The 20,695-nt window shown below is 35.2% G+C and overlaps 1 protein-coding gene across 3 annotated transcripts in view; it reads right to left on the minus strand.

The window, feature by feature from the left end:
* Nucleotides 1-20,695, minus strand: part of cdh11 (cadherin 11, type 2, OB-cadherin (osteoblast)) — a 60,904-nt gene that overhangs the window by 20,174 nt on the left and 20,035 nt on the right. Inside the window, exon 2 of one of the 3 annotated variants that reach the window (XM_066713718.1) lies at nucleotides 814-935. The exons of 1 other annotated variant lie outside the window; for it this stretch is intronic. The gene's annotated coding sequence lies outside the window, so the exon portion shown is untranslated. Of the gene's footprint in view, nucleotides 1-813; nucleotides 936-10,663; nucleotides 10,749-20,695 lie in introns of all 3 variants that reach the window. One more of the 3 variants, XM_066713719.1, reaches the window with a different exon arrangement.

A 20,695-nucleotide genomic window follows, 5' to 3' on the forward strand; every position in this document is an offset into this window, starting at 1 on the left:
AGTGGGGCTCATTTAATGAATTTAAAAACTACTCTTTGTTTTTTCATTTTTTTATTTATTTACAAAGATCCCCAGCACATTCTTTTAACACCTCCCTTACAAAAAAGAGAAGAGACTCATCTGTTCTAATAGACGTCTGGAACAATATTTATGTGGCAGTGAGGATGTAGACTTCCCCCATACCAATTCACTACCCTGCCACATTAAGACAAGTCGAGAGGCCTTTTATAAACAATACTCCACCGCATCGATCTCCATTAGAGCTTGACTTTGCCTCGACTTATGTACGGAATACTTTGACTTGGTGAGGGGGGACTCAGAGATAGTAAATTGGCCAAAACCAAGAGTATTACTGATCTCTAGTAGTTTTATACATTACACATTTCAGTGCAATAATTTGTATTATTAACAATAATGGTAATGATCATAAATTGAACAGTGATAAAAGAGCATCTTCTGTCTATTAATGTTTTCACTCATACAGTGAAGTACTGAACATAAACCTTTGAAAATAAGTTGTTTTTATAATAATTTAAGTGGCAGAAAATAATTATTCATATATATTTTGTCTACAGAACACAAAAATAGTGAGCTTGACAATGTACAAAATGAAGGACAGGATTGTCAAACAGGAAATGCTTTTGCCTGAAGCATCATCCACCTGATAAAATCATCGCTTTACTTTTTTTTTCTGGATTGCTTTGTTTTTGTTATAGTAAGACACAGAGACACTGGTATAGGAAACATAGTCTTGAAAGAAAGGCAGCAACCTGACAATGCAAGATAATTAAAATGATCCCTCTGGTTACTCACATTCACAGCCTACCATTGCAAGGATCCGATAACCTTGCGCAAGCCGAGCTGAAGAAATCCGAGCTGAAATTGTTGTGCGGACATGCTTGCTTGCTGGTTTGTTTGGCCGAAGCAAATAGATACTGCAAGAACATGACAAGGACATCTTTCTTTATTTAAATGTTTTAACAGCGGGCATTTGGATGCACAAAACAGATCGCACACATACTTGTCTAATCTGCACATTTCTGCATAATTGGAACTGTTGATTTCAATGCAATTCGAATTTAGGGCTTAGTGGGATGTTTGTTATGGTCTTTTATTGTTAAAAAAACTGTCACAGGTACAATGTGGCTTTGTTTTAAGAACCCCTCTTTCTTCCATATTCATAACATGTTCAGGGTTTGGGTTGGTGTACACATGCACAACAACAGACAGCTATTTGGAACACGAATCGATGCTCTTTCAAGATGTCTTTTTTTATGAATGTTCCTGGAGGTTTAACTTATATCACAACTGGCACTGGATTAAATCTGTCTGCAGCAATAAAGATGATTCATTCAAGCAGAACAGAGGTACATTCCCAGCTTTCAAGACCCTTAGGGATTATAGCGTAGGCAGGTATGGTTTTCTGTTTACATAAGCATATGGATGTGGCCATTGCCTTGTCAGATGGCTCAGCTGAAAGTGCTGTATTCAAGAGCACCTCAATGAATTTTCCATAAGTACTATTCATGTTCCACAGCATGGCCACTTGCCATGTCAACCTTGACACTTTCTGAAGCAAAAAGCAGACGTAAATGTTAAGTGCCCATAGTAGAGACTCAGATGAAGGAAAGTGGTATTGGGCTAGATCAGACTGGCTTGCTGTCATCATGCTGTGCCGTATTAATAAGGCATGACTTATTTGATTTAGAATTATTACAAATAAAACGCTAAATTACTTTCAGTAAATTGGACTTTTTTCCCCCCACTTTGTTTCATTCAGTGTAGAACAATCATTATCACTCAGCTAAGTAATGAGGGGAAATAACCATGTCTGTTCCCAGTTACAAAAATGTGCTGGTGCGTGCATACATTACGACTGTTCCCTTCCCATCACAGAGCAGCTTTCATCATCCAGCAACATTTCCCTATTGTTCTTAGACCCGTATGATAAGTAGTAAGTAGCTACACAGCTTAGAAAACAAGTGTAAAAGAATATAGGCAAGTCCTGCACACTTTCATAGTCACACTCCTATTCTGATGAGGAAGGAAAACTCTTTGCAATATCATTACAATCGAGATGGTCATTTAAATCAAAATATCACCACTTTGCTTTTTTGATTGGAGAGTGAGGAGGACATGTCTGTGGGTTACACAGTCCTAATTTACTTCATTCAATTTGGAAGTACTGTATTTTTAGTCCTTCATTCCTGAACTGTCATTCAAACAAAAGACAGTTTTTTTTGTTTTAATCTTTTTCTTCAGCTTCTAGGTTTATATTTAGAGATATCGATTTTAAAGTAATGATGTGGGTCGAATAGTGGCATACTGTATTGTAACACATACAATTTTATAACTCTAAATTAAAGTAATGCCCCTCATATTATAATAAAAGATCTGCCCTTTTTAAAATGTCATCTTGTTTACACTTTACCTCCTTGGCAAAACATGGTAGTGGACTACTAATAGTATATTATACATTTAAATAGACTGTTTTATATTTAGACTTAAATTAGGTGCTTCCTAGTATAAATTAATTCCATACAACATTAACCTAGACAAAGCTATCTCACATTCTCAAAAGGATCTATAATGAATAGGACATAAAACAAAAATTGAGGTTAATTCAATCCAATTAATAGCAAAACAAGCCGTGATGCCAACATTCTAAGCAGAAAAAGGAGAAAAGTTCACAACTTCTCATTATCGAGACCTGCTTCTAGTAGCCGTTAATAGAAATGGTATTGATTGTGCTCATACTAAGGAACCTGAAACTTAATTGCCATTCAATTACAAAGACTAATCGGTGTAGGTGTTAGGAAGCAAAATAATGGAGTCTGGGTTTATGCACTGCAGACCCGAAGAGCTGATTTGTATTCAAACAGGTGACTGATGCAAACTGTTTCCCAGTGAGCAGGATTCATAAATATGCAAATAGTTTCATCAGAGTCTGCAGGAGCAGCTACAGGTGAAGACACTCTGTTGTTGTTGCTTCAAGAAGCAGACAACAGGCTGACTGCAACTGATGCTTCGACAGACCAAAGCTGTTAATTGAGCAAGAGAAAAGAGCTGTATTTCACTGAACTGGGAGCAATATAGTGCAGTCATTGAGGCTAGTCATGTAAGGAAACGAAGGTGGTACCATAGAGGACCAATGATGTTTTTTCTAGAAAACGTATGGTTTAGTTAATGAAATACAGTACATATCCTTAGGTGTGAAAGTTCATGGAGACTTATGACCAGTATAGAATCCCTTGCTTGAGATTATTTTTAGGAAAACAACGTTACTAAACTGAAGTTCAACATAACACACTAGAACTGCATGTGTGCAATGATGATAATGTTTCCTATCATTCATTCCTATTCAGAGCACATTGACACATTATTTATCAAAACTATATATGTCTTGCTTTAGTGTATTATTGAACATTAATAAAAATAACATTATGGACATTAATAACTAAACATTTGCTCTTAATAATATAAGCAGCACAAAACTCTGCATTGCACATTCAGTTTGAATTTAGGAAACATCTTCTGTACAAATACTGCCCTGAGTATTACAAACAGGCAGATGTGTCCTTTGAAGTATTTTGATAGATTTGGTCAGTGTTACCATTCCTTTGCAGTCTTCCAGCAATAACAGTGACCTAAATCCAACCTCACGTCATGGAAAGTTAGTGCATCACAACTCTTCAATGGCCCATTCATTCTGTCAGCCATCTGACATTTACCTCCTTTATCATATGGGGGCTATCCTCTATCAGCCCTTGTGAATTCAGCTCAGTTTCCCACTTCCTGAGACTCCTTCATACTGATTCTGTGCCAGTAGTGGACTGCGATCCCACAGTCGAGGATTGATGGCTGATCCCAGCCTAGTTTTCTATTAGGAAAACAATATCCATAAAATTGCAGAGAATTTTAACCTTTGTAAAATGCTCCCAGCTTTTAATAACTCTCTGGATGTAAATTACCATGTTTTTTTATATGTGTGTGTGTGTGTGTGTGTATGTATGTATATACACACAGTGGCTTGCAAGACCCTCCTATGGAGTCCCATTCAGTCAAATTACAAAATGATGCATACAGGTTTTCATCTAGCATTTGCTTGTACTTTGCTCCATCAATTTTTCCTTCAATCCTAACAAGATTTCCATTCCCTGCTGAGGAGAAGCTGTCCTCATAGCATGATGCTGTCACCACCATGCTTGAATGTAGGGATGGTGTTGACTGGAAGATGTGCTGTGTTGAATCTGTGCCAAATGTAACTCTTGGCATTTCAAATGTGGTCTGGTCTGACCACAACACCTTTTGCCACATTTTAGCAGGATCACTCAGGTGCATTGAGATGCCTTATTTTTAATGGGTAAAAGCTTCTGTCTTGCCACCCTACCACACAGGCTAGTTTTGTGAAGTGTTATAAATATTTTTGACTAATACCCATGTCCTCCTATCTCAGCCGTTGTCATTGTCATTGGCCTCACAATGGCATCTCTCACCAGTTTCCTCCTTTGCCTGACTGCTCACTTTGGATGGACGGCCTGATCTAGACAGTGCTTAGTAGGATACAATGCACCATCCATTTCTTGATGATTGAGTAAACTGTGCTCACAGAGATTTTCAGAGACGTTTTTTCCCTTCTCCTGATCTGTGCTTTTCAATTACTATTCCTGACTTGCTTTGAAATGTCTTGGTCTTCATAATGGAGTCTTAGCTTGAAATTAATTACCTAACCAAGGAACCTCCAAGAGACAGGTGTTTTTATTCTAAAATCATGAGAACTACTTTTATTGCACACAGACAGAGGCCATTCAAATAATTATGTAGCTAGTTAAGGTGTTTTTTTTTTTGCACCTGAATTAATTTAAGTTTGCACACAGCAAAAGGGTTAGAATAGTTATTAAATTAAAACTTTTCCTTTTTTATTTTATATTAATTATCCATTATAATTTCCTTTATTTTTATTTTTGCTTTGAATGTGTAGATTCAGTTGTGTATATAACATATTAATTCCTACTTCAAAGTGTCATGACTGCAAGCTTTAAAGCAACAAAATGTGAATATAATACATTATGTGTGTGTTACACTGAGGGTTTCTACATGTATTACACTGGTGCTTGGTTGGCTCTTATTAATATAAATTTGAGTCTGTGACTAGAAACAAAATCTATTCTTGACTGAATGGGGATATAGATGTAACAAGGAAATACTGAAAGTTAATAGAATATGAAATTATCATCAAATGCACGTTTTCCCAAAAGCGGATATGGCACGAATCCCTCCTCCACATTTCCCTGAAATATAAGAACGACTCTTTGTATATTTAACAATAGAATGCCTATTCTTCCTAGTTGTTGAATACAATTCAAATATATCAGAAAACTACAAAATGGATGAATGAATAGGCTGTATAAGAACCACAGATGAATTGAAAAGACACATGCTATAAAAAATAAAAAAACAAGTTAAATTTGAATCTAATACAGTATAGAACCATACAAATCTATCAAAACAATGCTGAATTGAATTACCATTTTTTCTCGAAACAAAAGCTACTCCAAAGTTGTGAAACTGCTTTGCAACCTTCTTATATAGCTCTGTAATTTATTACAATCAGTATAATAAAACTTAATACTCATATAAAAATAAATATAAATTACATCGACAATGTAATTATTTTCAAATTAATCTACTATTCTTCAGTTATATGACTGCATTAATTTTCCAACCATACTAAGCCTCCCATGTCTATAATTTTTAAATGTGGAATCCAAAAACTTGGATTTTTCTTTCCTTGTGAAAACTGAACTTAAGGACTAGTCTGAATACCAGACGGTCCTGTGGGATATGGGAAGCAGGAAATGGTGGGATCTGGAATTGATTCTGCAGAATGGAAAAATAAAATACCTTGAATTCTTAAAGCTGGGGACAGAACACAAAGGGCCATATATTTAAGGAATGGGGGATGGCAAGACATGGGACAGGGGCAGAAAATGTATGAAAACAAGGTTTAGTTTTGAAGCATACTAAAGGTCTTTGGGTTTTAAGAAGTGCCTTTTATTATAATATTAATATTATTATTAGTTTATATCAGCAGAGCTTGTACACTTCTAAACTTTCTATTCTCTATACAGTGCCAGACAAAACATACTAAAATATTTACTAAAAATTATACATGTTTCCAATCCATAAGGTTTCCTTTAAAGAAATTCCCTTGGTAAACAGCTTGGGATGACTGTTTTATGGGTTTTGCAGGTATAACTGAAAATCAAGCACCACATATTAAAAATGTTTACAAGTCCTCAACAGCTTTTCTACTGGTCCTTGTCTCGAGGGTAATTCCATCCTCTGAGTGGTCAATAACAACATGGAATGCATAATGTGCTTTTCATATTGATGGCTCTATTGAGAAGAATGCAGATAAGAATAAGAAGTGACAGACAATACTGAAGCTCTGTGAAATGGCTAAAGGAGACTTCATACTTGAAACAAACTATATGTTTATATAGTTCGTTTCAAGTACGTACGTGTGTATATATATACATACATACATACATACATACACTACCGTTCAAAAGTTTGGGATCACTTAAAAATGTTAAATGAGTTTGAATAGGAAATATAGCAAAATGAATGGTTAGAAATAATGATTTTTAATTGAAATTATAATTGTGTCCTTCAAACTTTGCTTTCATCAAAGAATCCTCCATTTGCAGCAATTACAGCCTTGCAGACGTTTGGTAATCTGAATAGATTTCACCCCTTGCTTCTAGAAGCACCTCCCACAGGTTGGATTGGCTTGATGGGCACATCTTATGTACCATACGGTCAAGCTGATCCCACAACAGCTCAATAGGGTTGAGATCCGGTGACTGTGCTGGCCACTCCATTATACAGAATACCAGCTGACTGCTTCTTCCCTAAATAGTTATTGCATAGTTTGGAGCTGTGCTTTGGGTCATTGTCCTGTTGTAGGAGGAAATTGGCTCCAATCAAGCGCCATCCATACAGTATTGCATGATGTTGCAAAATGGAGTGATAACCTTCCTTCTTCAAGATCCCCTTTACCCTGTACAAATCTCCCACTTTACCACCACCAAAGCACCCCCAGACCATCACATTGCCTCCACCATGCTTGACAGATAGTGTCAAGCACTCCTCCAGCATCTTTTCATTTGGTCTCATGAATGTTCTTCTTTGTGATCTGAACACCTCAAACTTAGATTTGACTGTCAATAACACTGTTTTCCAAATTTCCTCTGTCCAGTGTCTGTGTTCATTTGCCCATCTTAATATTTTCTTTTTATTGGCCAGTCTGAGATATGGCTTTTTCTTTGCAACTCTGCCTAGAAGGCCAGTATCCCGGAGTCACCTCTTCACTGTTGATGTTGAGACTGGTGTTTTGCGGGTACTATTTAATGAACCTGCCAGTTGAGGACCTATGAGGCATCCGTTTCTCAAACTAGACACTCTAACGTATTTGTCCTCGTGCTCAGTTGTGCATCGGGGCCTCCCACTCACTCTGCTGTTCTGTGAAGGGAGTTGTACACAGCGTTGTATGAGATCTTCAGTTTCTTGGCAATTTCTCGCATGGAATAGCCTTCATTTCTCAGAACAAGAATAGACTAACGAGTTTCAGAAGAAAGTTCTTTGTTTCTGGCCATTTTGAGCCTGTAATCGAACCTACAATTGCTGATTCTCCAGATACTCAACTAGTCTAAAGAAGGCCAGTTTTATTGCTTCTTTAATCAGCACAACAGTTTTCAGCTGTGCTAACATAATTGCAAAAGGGTTTTCTAATGATCAATTAGCCTTTTAAAATGATAAACTTGGATTAGCAAACACAACGTGGCATTGGAACACAGGACTGATGGTTGCTGATAATGGGCCTCTGTACACTTATGTACAGTAGATATTCCATTACAAATCAGCTGTTTCCAGCTACAATAGTCATTTACAACTTTAACAATGTCTACACTGTATTTCTGATCAATTTGATGTTATTTTAATAGACAAAAACATTTCTTTCGAAAACAAGAACATTTCTAAGTGACCCCAAACTTTTGAATGGTAGTGTATATATATATATATATATATATATATATATATATATATATATATATAGAGAGAGAGAGAGAGAGAGAGAGAGAGAGAGAGAAAGAGATAGATATACACTCACCTAAAGGATTATTAGGAACACCATACTAATACTGTGTTTGACCCCCTTTCACCTCCAGAACTGCCTTAATTCTACGTGGCATTGATTCAACAAGGTGCTGAAAGCATTCTTTAGAAATGTTGGCCCATATTGATAGGATAGCATCTTGCAGTTGATGGGGATTTGTGGGATGCACATCCAGGGCACGAAGCTCCCGTTCCACCACATCCCAAAGATGCTCTATTGGGTTGAGATCTGGTGACTGTGGGGGCCAGTTTAGTACAGTGAAATCATTGTCATGTTCAAGAAACCTATTTGAAATGATTCGACCTTTGTGACATGGTGCATTATCCTGCTGGAAGTAGCCATCAGAGGATGGGTACATGGTGGTCATAAAGGGATGGACATGGTCAAAAACAATGCTCAGGTAGGCCGTGGCATTTAAACGATGCCCAATTGGCACTAAGGGGCCTAAAGTGTGCCAAGAAAACATCCCCCACACCATTACACCACCACCAGCCTGCACAGTGGTAACAAGGCATGATGGATCCATGTTCTCATTCTGTTTACGCCAAATTCTGACTCTACCATCTGAATGTCTCAACAGAAATCGAGACTCATCAGACCAGGCAACATTTTTCCAGTCTTCAACTGTCCAATTTTGGTGAGCTTGTGCAAATTGTAGCCTCTTTTTCCTATTTGTAGTGGAGATGAGTGGTACCCGGTGGGGTCTTCTGCTGTTGTAGCCCATCCGCCTCAAGGTTGTACGTGTTGTGGCTTCACAAATGCTTTGCTGCATACCTCGGTTGTAACGAGTGGTTATTTCAGTCAAAGTTGCTCTTCTATCAGCTTGAATCAGTCGGCCCATTCTCCTCTGACCTCTAGCATCAACAAAGCATTTTCGCCCACAGGACTGCCGCATACTGGATGTTTTTCCCTTTTCACACCATTCTTTGTAAACCCTAGAAATGGTTGTGCGTGAAAATCCCAGTAACTGAGCAGATTGTGAAATACTCAGACCGGCCAATCTGGCACCAACAACCATGCCACGCTCAAAATTGCTTAAATCACCTTTCTTTCCCATTCAGACATTCAGTTTGGAGTTCAGGAGATTGTCTTGACCAGGACCACACCCCTAAATGCATTGAAGCAACTGCCATGTGATTGGTTGGTTAGATAATTGCATAAATGAGAAATTGAACAGGTGTTCCTAATAATCCTTTAGGTGAGTGTAGATAGATAGGCATAGATGTATATTGATGTGTGTGTATTTTGTTTTGAAGGCAGGCATTAGTTAGAAGACAGCAAGTAAGGTTACTTCTTTATGTCGTAGAAAACACTGATTTAACAAGGCCTACATTTACATTTACAGCTGAGAAAAGCAGAGCAAAATACTCAGAACAAGAGTATGTTTATACAAGTAAATGCACATTTAAAATATATATATATATATATCAAACAACATATTCAATAGTTTCATGAAATTAATTATTTATGATATGCCCAGGCATTGAATCAATGCAAGTGTATTCATGAAAGGAAGAAAACTGTAACGTGTATTGAGAGGCAGAAAGAGACTGAGCACCAGCATGGAGAATACTCTAAGCTAGCCTTGATGTCGGCTGACTTGATCCAGATCACTCATAATGATGTTTAAGTGAATCCCTTGTCACACTTCAATAGAAGACCCACGGAAAGTGGCTGACTTTTAGGCATAAATAAACAAAGTCATAGAAGAAACAAACCAATGGGCTTCTTTCATTGCTGACCAACACATGGTTGCAACATACCTCATACTCTCTTCCTGTTTGTTAAACAAACAAAGAAGATATCAAGGTGACAAGATGGGGAAAATAAACAAGAAACAAACACAAACCAAAGGAAAACACACAAGAGGACAGGAGTGACTCCAATTTAGCCTTATCAGTGATAAAGATAGAGGAGGGGAAATTCCTACACAAGGCAGTCTTTCAGAAACACCAGGTCATTCTTAAATAGATAAACAAATACAATATTGACCTAGAGGTAACTTTAAAAGCCTAAGCCTAATGGCTTTAGAGCAACCCCTTACAAACAGGGTAATTTTGATATTAGTAGTATTTTCCTATTCCCCTGGAAAACATTAAAACCTTAGACTTTCCCAATTAATGTGGGATTGTCTGAAAAACAAATAGTAAAGAATGACCCCCAACAATTAAAAAGTCAATTTCATGGAATAAGTCCTCTTGAAGATTGTGCCTGGAGGTGGTGTCTTCGGAAAGGCAACCATAAGCTGCTTTTGGGAGATTTCAAGACCATCAGAAGAAGAGCACTGCTTCTCCCAGCCAGGCAATTCTGAGTTTAAGCTTCAATCTTATTAAGGCTTAAACATACTTGTGAGACTTCTTAAACAAGGGAACTATTCGAACCTTTCTCTTACACTGCTGACACCACAAAGAGACTCTCTCTAAGTAATAACATCTGTCTACAACAGTCTAGCGGCAGGATTCGTCAAAATCTGTTACATACCTGCCTTGTATAGCTACACAAAAGCATCACGTCCTTCTGTATAGCTGCATTTATGAGGTGCTTTTTCTTAATGTATCAAACGAATCTAGATCACAGAAAAATGTTGTCAGCATCACATACAATTTGTACCATATTAACATTTTAAAAAAGTGTACAAAAGTAAGGATAGAACAAAGTACCTCACTTCGAGGATAAGTAGAGCTTCTTTTAAGGAATGGCAGTTTTTAAATAATTGAAACCTTTTTTAAAGAAATTAAAGAAACAAATACTAAATAACCTTTTTTTTCTCCCCTGAATGTGATTCAAACCCTGTCCTTATGTCTTCAAGCTTGACTACAATAGTAGAAACAAATGGAAAAAGACTCAAAAGGCTTAGTTCTCTCATTATGACTTTTCTTGGATTTTGCCTTGCAGTACAGAAAAACCTTAATTGGCTATACATTGCACGTTCAAGGCTGATATGTCTATTTATGAATAATAATCCCATAGATCATATACCATCAATTCCAGAGACATAAGTTGATGAGCCGTAATACAAAGTCAATTAAATCCACCTCTAAGCTTTAGGAGTCTCCAATGAGGAAATTATCCATCACACTGTACCTTATAGTAAATTATTGTTCGGACTAATTGGACACAAATGACTTATGGTACATTGTAATTGGCTGCTCTAAAGATGGTTTTTAGATAGGATACTATAATGATATCCATCCATTTACACTAGCTAAAGATAATGAGATGAGTTTCATTTGGAAGGTAGTTCTTTATCAAAACTACAAGAGAAGAAAACTATATATATATATATATATATATATATATATATATATATATATATATATATATATATATATATATATATATAGTGTACGCATAACTCCTTTCCAAGTGTTTACCATAATAGGACCAAAGCCAAATGTAATAACTTCTCTACACGGAAAACACTAAATCACATACAGTAGTCCAGTAAAATGTTAGTCTAAAAGATTGCCTACATTACTTTCATGGAAAAAAATACATTATATATGTTTTAGTTGATGGTGTTGTTCTTGTTGTTGGAAAAGTAACTTTGGAGGAACTGGAACAACTTTTCTTTGACATTTCCAGAAATAAAAATGATATTGTTGATGTTTTAATAACAATCATTGACAGACCCAAAGGTACATTGCATAAAGGTGATGGCATTAATACTTACGGATTATTATTAGTAGTAGTATAATAATAATAATAATAATAATAATAATAATAATTATTATTATTATTATTATTATTATTATTATTGTAGGCTTGTCCTTGAGCACTGTGGGCTTGTTATCCCTGAGAATGTTAATGATGCATCACTGTTGTTCAAAACCCCTGGGCTAGGTATGCTTTTGGTCTAATCCTGCATTTAATTCAGCATCACTTTGGCTATTTCTTCACCATGGCTTTATCCCTCTTTCTTTCTGTAATGGTTAATTCTAAAAATTAAATAATAAGTTCAAAAACACTGCATGTGTTCAGATTTCAACCTTTACTGGCACTATCCACCATTTCAGGAAAATAAAGGAGGAAAGAATAGAATCTTGCCCTGCTCAATTAGACCTAAACCATACAGGCCCTGCTATGGTGCTGCTTTTCATATAAATTGCCAAAATTAATAAGATATTAATGTGACAGATATCAAAGAAAGCTGGAAAATCCTCTTTTCTATTCTTACGAGCTGAGAAATGAGATCGTTAATCCTCCAGGGCTTACATTTGTTTTCCATATCTCAGAATTTGATTCTTTTGGGATTTATAAACCATGGTAATCCCTCAGAAAGAGACTTTTCTGCCAGGCTAGGGTTGGCATTGTTTGCAGCTGTGTCATCATGTGGTTTGTCTAATATATGGACTTTTTGGGGGGGTAACAAAGTGCAAGAAAAAATGACTAAGAATTACTGTAGCATTGATCTGGAATTGACTATTATATCATTAAACTCAGTATCATTAAATGTTATTACTATATCATTAAAGCTCCAGCTCAATTTTCCTTTCTGATCTTTAGCTTAGATTAAAAATCTAAGTCCTTGACTTTAACTTTTAAGATAATAATACAAAATGAGCTGCAGTGCATTATTCTGTATGGATCTCTCATTGAATGATTAAATGCATTAAAGCATTAATTAATACACTATTAGCAAATGCATTATGAAAGCATCTTTGCTCATTCACCCCTACCACTCAATAATTATTAGAATTTTAGGAATCTTTGCACATTATTTTGAATGTGTAATGTCATATTATTATTTTTACTTTATCTTATTACATTTAATGATTGTGTTCATGTGTTTGTTTAATCATAACCCTCACAAACAGTCACACAATTGAAGTGTAAAAACAAGATATATTTTGGGAAAATGAAGAATGTTGGTAAATCTGCCAGAACACGGTGCTGTCTTTGGCACCCTGGGGGGAATTCCACTTTAGATAAATGGGAGACAGTTTATCTGTTTTTAGTGACAAACTGAGCACCAACAAGAAGAAAATTGGTCTTATTGAATGGCAAGGTGATTCATCCAGTCATTTTACCAAATTGCCATGAGTAAACCCCTAATCAAAGATCTGCTTTTGAAAAGTGGGTCTCCTTTGTTTTTGGTTTATACTCTTACACGATGAAAGCATTATTCCTTCTTTTATTTAACAATTAAAAAAAACACCAGGGAAAATTGACCAAACATACAATGGGTCAAAGCTTGGTTGTTTTAACATCACTACCTCATTAAAATGATAAATGATAAATGTTAAATTCAAGTGAGCAGACTACATGGCATTTGCAATAAGTCCTGAATGTTGTCGTACATCTTCTGAAATTACAACTTTATCACGAAACATCATGTTACCTGACATGAATCACATAAACTAATTTTACTCATTGCAAAACACAACCTTTATTAATGAGATTCACATGTATTTTATACATCTTGTTTTAGCCATATATAGTACAGCAGTAGCGGATATACTTAAACAATATGCTTGCCCATGCCGATTTATGCAGTGCAAAAAAAAATGTAAGTTACACATTGTTATCTGATGCTGTTCAAAATAAAAACTGACTTTGATAAATGTTAATTTGCTAACTGAGGATTGTGTGCCAGGAACAATTTATTGCACACTTGATTTGTAAACACCAAGAGCTTTTCTACATTTGAATTTGTGTATTGTAAAAAGATTACATACAATGCTACAATAACTAATGTTATTTTCACTTGGTTACATTCAAGATGTGTTTTCTTCACATACATTTCATTTAAGAGCCACTTTTGTATAGTTTTGATAGGGCTTTTACATATTTATGAGTATACGTGTTTTTTGTTTTTATGTTGTATACATTTTCCTTTTAACATGGCAGTTGAGCTTTCTGAGGAATACATATTTCTTAAATACAATTTGGTCTAAAGTGCAAGATAGCCACAACATATTCATGCCACAAACACTAGCATTTAAATGGAAGATTAAAACTTTAGATTTCATTTTTTTTTTACTTTGTTACATTTTGAGTCTAAATAGGGACATAGACAAAAATAGACAAACATTTCAACTTCTATTAGTACCCATTCCTTTTCAGACTTTGTAACTCACAAGGCTGTCTTTTAAGATATACCAAACCTCCTTTCTTTTCTAAAATAGCCACCCATTTAATTCTTAACTGTCAAATTGGATTCACCCTTATCATCACTCAGACTGATGAGGTATTCCTTTTCAATATAAAGAAGAGACACCTGTCAAGAAGTATTGGTGCCTGGAAGCACACAATACGATTTTTCCTTGCAGAATTAGAAAGTGTATCCATAGAATGAGTGAATATTGTTTCAAAGACACAACTGTAATGAAGCGTACACCTGGACAAGGGAAAGAGAATATAAAAGATATAATACACTTAGACATCCACATACATTAATCTTTTTTTCCCCACGAGGAAGGGGAACAAAGTGTTTCCTTCTTATCTAATCACATACACAGCACAGATTTTGCAAGCAAGCACATTAAGAGGAGAGGTACTGTAAATATACAACACTTTGGTGGCATTTGTATGGGCCATATATAAATCCCCATCAATACTAAATATTTAGTGTAATAGTAGATTTTTGTCCTTAAGTAAAGTTGTTTCAATTTGAAGCATTAGATCTGTTAAAGATTATGTTTTCTTATGAAATAAAAAGTAAGAGCATTACCTAACGCTTCTGCCATAGAGAGTAATATTGCAGTATGACAAGGATAGCAAGTAACAGAATATAAAAGTTAATACATTTCACTGGAATAATATTAATTTTCAGTTAGTGCTCACAAACCTATTATTGTGAATACATTTAACAAGTTTTTGGTTACATTTATTTTCTAGAAAGTTACTCAAAAATCATGTATGCATTTCCTTTAGGTTTGAAAAAACCCTAATGTAAACACATTACTGCTCATAGTAGTGTTACAAGCAAGTGACAAATGTCAAAGCCTTGTCCCAGATGTCAAAATGCTTGTCCTTAAAAATAATCACATCAATGCTTTTGAGGCTGGATAGTGGAGGTCTTAGAAAGAAGAAAGTGCCATCAAGCATACTGTATAATCCTGGAGAGATGCTATAGTACTTGGTCTTTCATTTTGTTCTTCTAAGTTTTTCATTTTTTGATGTAACTGAAAATCAGTAATGGGGTGCTTCCAGTTTGTGATTGAATCTTGCCAGTGGCACTTCCGCATCAAATGTCTGAAACAGAAGGAAGCTGAGGTGTGACTCTGCATGTATACAAGGAGAGATGACTGTTTGATGGAACTAACTATGTGTCACATCTTATTCATATTCAGTTAACAAATGTCACACTGCATACTAAATATTGGAATGTTTTTTTGTTTGTTTTGTACTCTAAAATTATATGCATTTACACATACACCTAGAGTGAGAATGTTAGATCAAAATGTTATTTTTATTGGCAATAACAAATAAGTACCCACTTTTTTAAAGAGTTTTGTTTTAAATTAAAAGGAAAAAGGTTGCAGTGTATTTGTTTACTTATTCACAGCTGTGCAGATCTATGCTTCAGTATAAATGCTGTACACATATTTGTATTATGTTTAGCGCAATAAATATCAAAAGGTTAAATCTTGAATAAACAGTCTAAATGATCCTTATGATTACTGCTAAAAGAACTTAGTCAGATGCTAGATTTTTCATCTCAGTGTTTTAGATACATTTTTAGAATTAATCAATGCTCCTCCTTATATTGTTATGCTGAACATAAAGGAAACACAGGCAGTGGTTAATTTTGTTGTTGTTGTTGATACATAAAGAGATCAAATTGTTAGCACTCTCGTCATAACAGTGTTCTATGAAAAAAACAATTTTTAAGTGCTATACACATTCAACTGCTGTAGTAAAACCCTGTGTCTTCAGACACAACACAAGACCGGTAATGGGAATTTATTTCCAAATACTGCAAAATTGTGATGTGAAAAGGAATGAAAGTAAAGACTGGAAAACTGACGGTCAATACATATCCCACAACTATATTAGCTGACATGTAGACCGTATGACACATTTTTCTACAGTTCCATGAAATTCCATTTCAGGAGGGAATGGTGCAAACTGTGTTTTTGAAGCTTGTTAAATTCAACCATTCTAGACAATTTTTTCTCCAAATCATACTGATTTTAAACTTGTGTGGCTTAAAAATTGAAATACGCTGCAGTACAAAGTATATATTTACCCCCATATCAAATCTATGGTTGAACGTGTAATTTATTGTGATACTTGTAAAAGCACTGTGAACAGAAATATGTAAAAGATAACTGCCATTTTCAGAATCTAATTTAACAGCGACATGGATTCCACTGTTTTGGACAATAAAAAGGACAGCAACAAAAAATCCTTTGACATTATAGTAGTGATTAAACCAAATAACATCCTTATCTTACACATTTCCCTTGCATTGCAACATAGAATCAATATAATTGTTATTATTTATTTGATATGAAACTAAATAAAGTGTTGTAAGAAATAATATGATTAAATTCAAAAGAATTAGCAGGTGCTGTGACAATACAGGTATTCCGACAGTCTACATCCCCATGGAAAACAGAACACACTATTATCTCTTGAACATACCCAATAGCCTATTCTGCACAAGTTTCTTCCAATTTATCTTCGAAGGCTGGTTATATTTTTACTTTTGTGAGAACATTCCCTAGATATTCTCAATTAATTGCTGACAATTGTAAATTGCTGATAATCTTTTGTTCATTTGTTTGTGTATAATCTAGCTAATTGTGTTCATTATTGTCTCACCTTCTGATGGATGTTTTGCAAACAATTAAATTCAAGTAAAATGGGCCATACGGTCTGGTAATATAATATATTTCAATATGAGGGTTAGACAAAAATGTTTGAATATATTTCATAATTTAATGTATTTGAAGAATAAAATCCTGATGGATTAGGCCTTCTTTTGGTACCACTGACATTAACGTCTTCAATAAACTCTCAGCTAAAGACCCCAAAGGACAGAAGCCTGCAGTATAAATATGGGCCACAGCTGTGTGGTGCAAACTACAAAGTGTGACAGGGTAGGAGCCAGTTCTTTATTTTTATATTTGCAGACACAGCAAGAGGCCTAATTAAATTATGCCAGCAGTGACAGTCCTACTGTATAGTTGTTCGACTGAGCTCCTGATCAATCTCTGTATCCAACTGGCACATCACTTAAACCCCCTGCCCTTACTACATACCAGACTCATTTGGTATTGAATCCCATCCTTATATTGGATAACAATGTCTGCTTCGACTCAACACATCTGTCAGATTAAATGTAAATATCAACACAGTCCAGCACTGCAAAGCAAGCTGCTCAACCATGGTCATCTAGACCTATAAAAAAACATTGTTGTAAACTTGATAACCAAACGTTTTCAAAATGTATGCATGTCTATATCCATACACACACACACACACACATATATATATATATATATATTCAATGTTTTTTTTATATATATCATTTAACAGTGATAAACTTGGGAGTTAAAGTCTCAAGGCTTAATTAAATGTTAAAAAAGAATGGCTGAACCAATGCATTTTTGTTTCAAACATGACCCATAAAGTACAAGTACACATTTTCAATAAAATGACTTTGGTTGTTTCAAGTGAACAAAAGTTGAATGGATTTATTTTAGATAAAAGAAGAAAAATGAAAATGTGATAACAGAATGTTGAATCAATATGTGATGAAGTAATGTAATAAACTGTGCCAAAATACTGCGCTGCAAAATAATAATAATAAAAAAAATCTGGTTGATGCTTTCATAGAACAACAACTGTCAGCTCTCTGTCAGGGGTTGGATTTAAATTTCATAAAAAACTATATATATATATATATATATATATATATATATATATATATATATATATATATATATATATAAACCACAACGTGTTATACTGCTTTTGAAATTTACAAGCAACAACAGCTACAAGAAGACAACTGTGAAACTGAAAACAAACCAAGGTGGAGGTTTCCATACTAAAGATAAGGAATAACATTACCAGACAAATCTGAAAACTCTTTTTAAGTAAATTTATTGCAAATCAGTTAACTTAAAACAGTATTTAATAGAACACAACTTTACGTGTGCAACTGAGATAAAAAATAAATAAATGTTGGAATATGTAAATACGTAGAAAAGACTGCTCATCACAGTATAATTTGCTGAAGTAACATGGTCATAACATTAGAGGCATAACCTACATTGGCGAACTTATGATCAATGCCACTTTTTACAACAAATTGAATCACCCTCACAACTGATCAGAAAAAAGTAATTTTGTCAGCTCTGACAAACATCATTCACCACCCTCCTCATTTCAAGAACTGCACACTTTGATATAAGACTACCCTTGCAGTGCTCTCTATTTAATAGATTAATTCAGTTGTTGATAAGAAGAAATTAGATTATCTAGGTCTTCTCAGACCATCTTTTTGGGGGGCTTTTTTCTCTTACTAAAGAACATTTAACATTTGAGAAGGTTGAGGCAAAATGAAAGGGTAGTACTTTTTCAATACCTAAGCACCTTTTTAAGATGAATCTTAGAAGACGATGCACACCCAGTAATGAGTTTTTTTTCCTTTTCTTCACCTTATCCCAGATACTCAGCATTTTTCTCTCAGTCGAATAAGAGATTACCAAACCAAGGTGAGTGAGAACGAGTGTGTAATGATGGCATAGTGAGAGGGAGAGAGTGTGTGATTGCACAGGAAATACATTTTGGTATGCGTGTGTATGTGTGTGGGGGGGGGGGGAATCCTATCTCCTGAATTTGCGGTATTTATATTCTGAACAGTTCTTCCCATGGGTGATGTTTATGGATAAGCTCTTGAATATGTATTTGCCAGATTATGAGTTTTATTACTGAATAGCCATCTTTTATTTCTCCAGAAAGAGGTCACGGACCTTTAGGTATTGTGATTCATGGAACTCACTTCAAAATGAAATCATCCCACTTCTGGTTCTTGACTCCGATTTATTTTGAAGGAGAATTTATAAGCAAACCATATAACCTGCATGAAAACATGCTGTTGAGAGAAATCCAATACGTTTTCAGCTTGCATTTACTCCTAATGACGTGGGAGTCAAATTTAAACTACATGTCCACTATTTCACTCAAAGATGACAGATTATTAAACTCTGAAAATGTTGGAAAATGTAGATTTTCTTACTACATTTGTAGTAATTTGCTATATTGTAATAATAGTTTACAATATTGTGTTGTAGGGTCATTTAAATGTACATTTATGGAATGACAGATAAAGAAAATTGCTAGGTAGCCATTATACAAGTCAGAATATACAAATGTTTAAATTTTACAGTAAAAACAGATGTGCCATGAATGCCTAGAGAACCTTCAAAGTTCGGAATAACCTATAAAATCATTTCTAAACTTCTCTGGGAACAGATCTCCAAGTCATGTTTAAAGCCACCCATATTGGCGCCTATTGCAACTGCTTTCCACCACCCGCAAACACTTAGTACATTGGCCCCTAAGCCTTAATTAATGCTGTATTGTATTACAGAGTATGCATGACATGAGACAAGATATTTATAAATACAAGCATATAATGCAGAGCACAGTGATGGACGGGCAGATAAACGGTGAATTCATACACAATCTGTGCTTTCCTTAGGCCAAGATATTTGGTTTTAATGAGCTAAATTCCGACTTAATCTGCTGTAGTTTAACTTCTTGAACTTAGCAGTATTTGATTTCCAAAGTCAATATAAAGCTCTGACTTAATTAGCATTAATGTATTTGCAATGCCTGTTCGACACATTAAGCCCAAGCAGAATTTAAAGCATAAGGAATCATTAATAAAAGATAAGACATCTCGCTTGTAAAGGATAGAGAAGTCCTATTTTGTTGTTGAAAGTGACCTGTTCTATTTATTTTCTTATTCATGCAGTCATAAGCACTGGTGTTTTCTGTTCTGATATTGATAACAGTAATGCCTGCTCTGGCTTTGGTCAGAAGCCCCCCGATGAATATCAAGTGACATGAGTCAGAGTTAGTGCTTTAATAAAGAGTCCTTCCATTAGGGTTGCCTCCTGCATTTCAACAGTTATTACTCCACTGTGTGTGGGGCAGAGGTGAGCTGGGGTGGGATGATGTATTACCTCACTAAGTGTCATTTGTGAAATTAAAAGAAGCTCTTGCCTATTTTGTGAATGCTATGTACACCTTTGTTTTAATATATAAAATGCCTTCCAGCATAAATGCACATCAGGTAAATTTTACTCTGCTGTGGACTCACTTTGACTTTAAGAATAACATTGCGGAACATATTAAACCAAGCGTGGATGTCCATGCACCAGCTACATGGGGTATCAATAGCTGCAAATCATCAATAAATAACAATCTGACAGTATTTATTTACAGATATTAAAGGCCAGTGGTGCAGACAGTCGTGTAGCTGATAATCAGCCTATGTTTGGTCAGTGAACCGTGCTGAGTGGTAATGGACATAGTGCTTACTAATCA

Source organism: Amia ocellicauda, chromosome 9 (genome assembly GCF_036373705.1).
Source record: "Amia ocellicauda isolate fAmiCal2 chromosome 9, fAmiCal2.hap1, whole genome shotgun sequence".
Taxonomy (NCBI): Eukaryota; Metazoa; Chordata; class Actinopteri; order Amiiformes; family Amiidae; genus Amia; species Amia ocellicauda.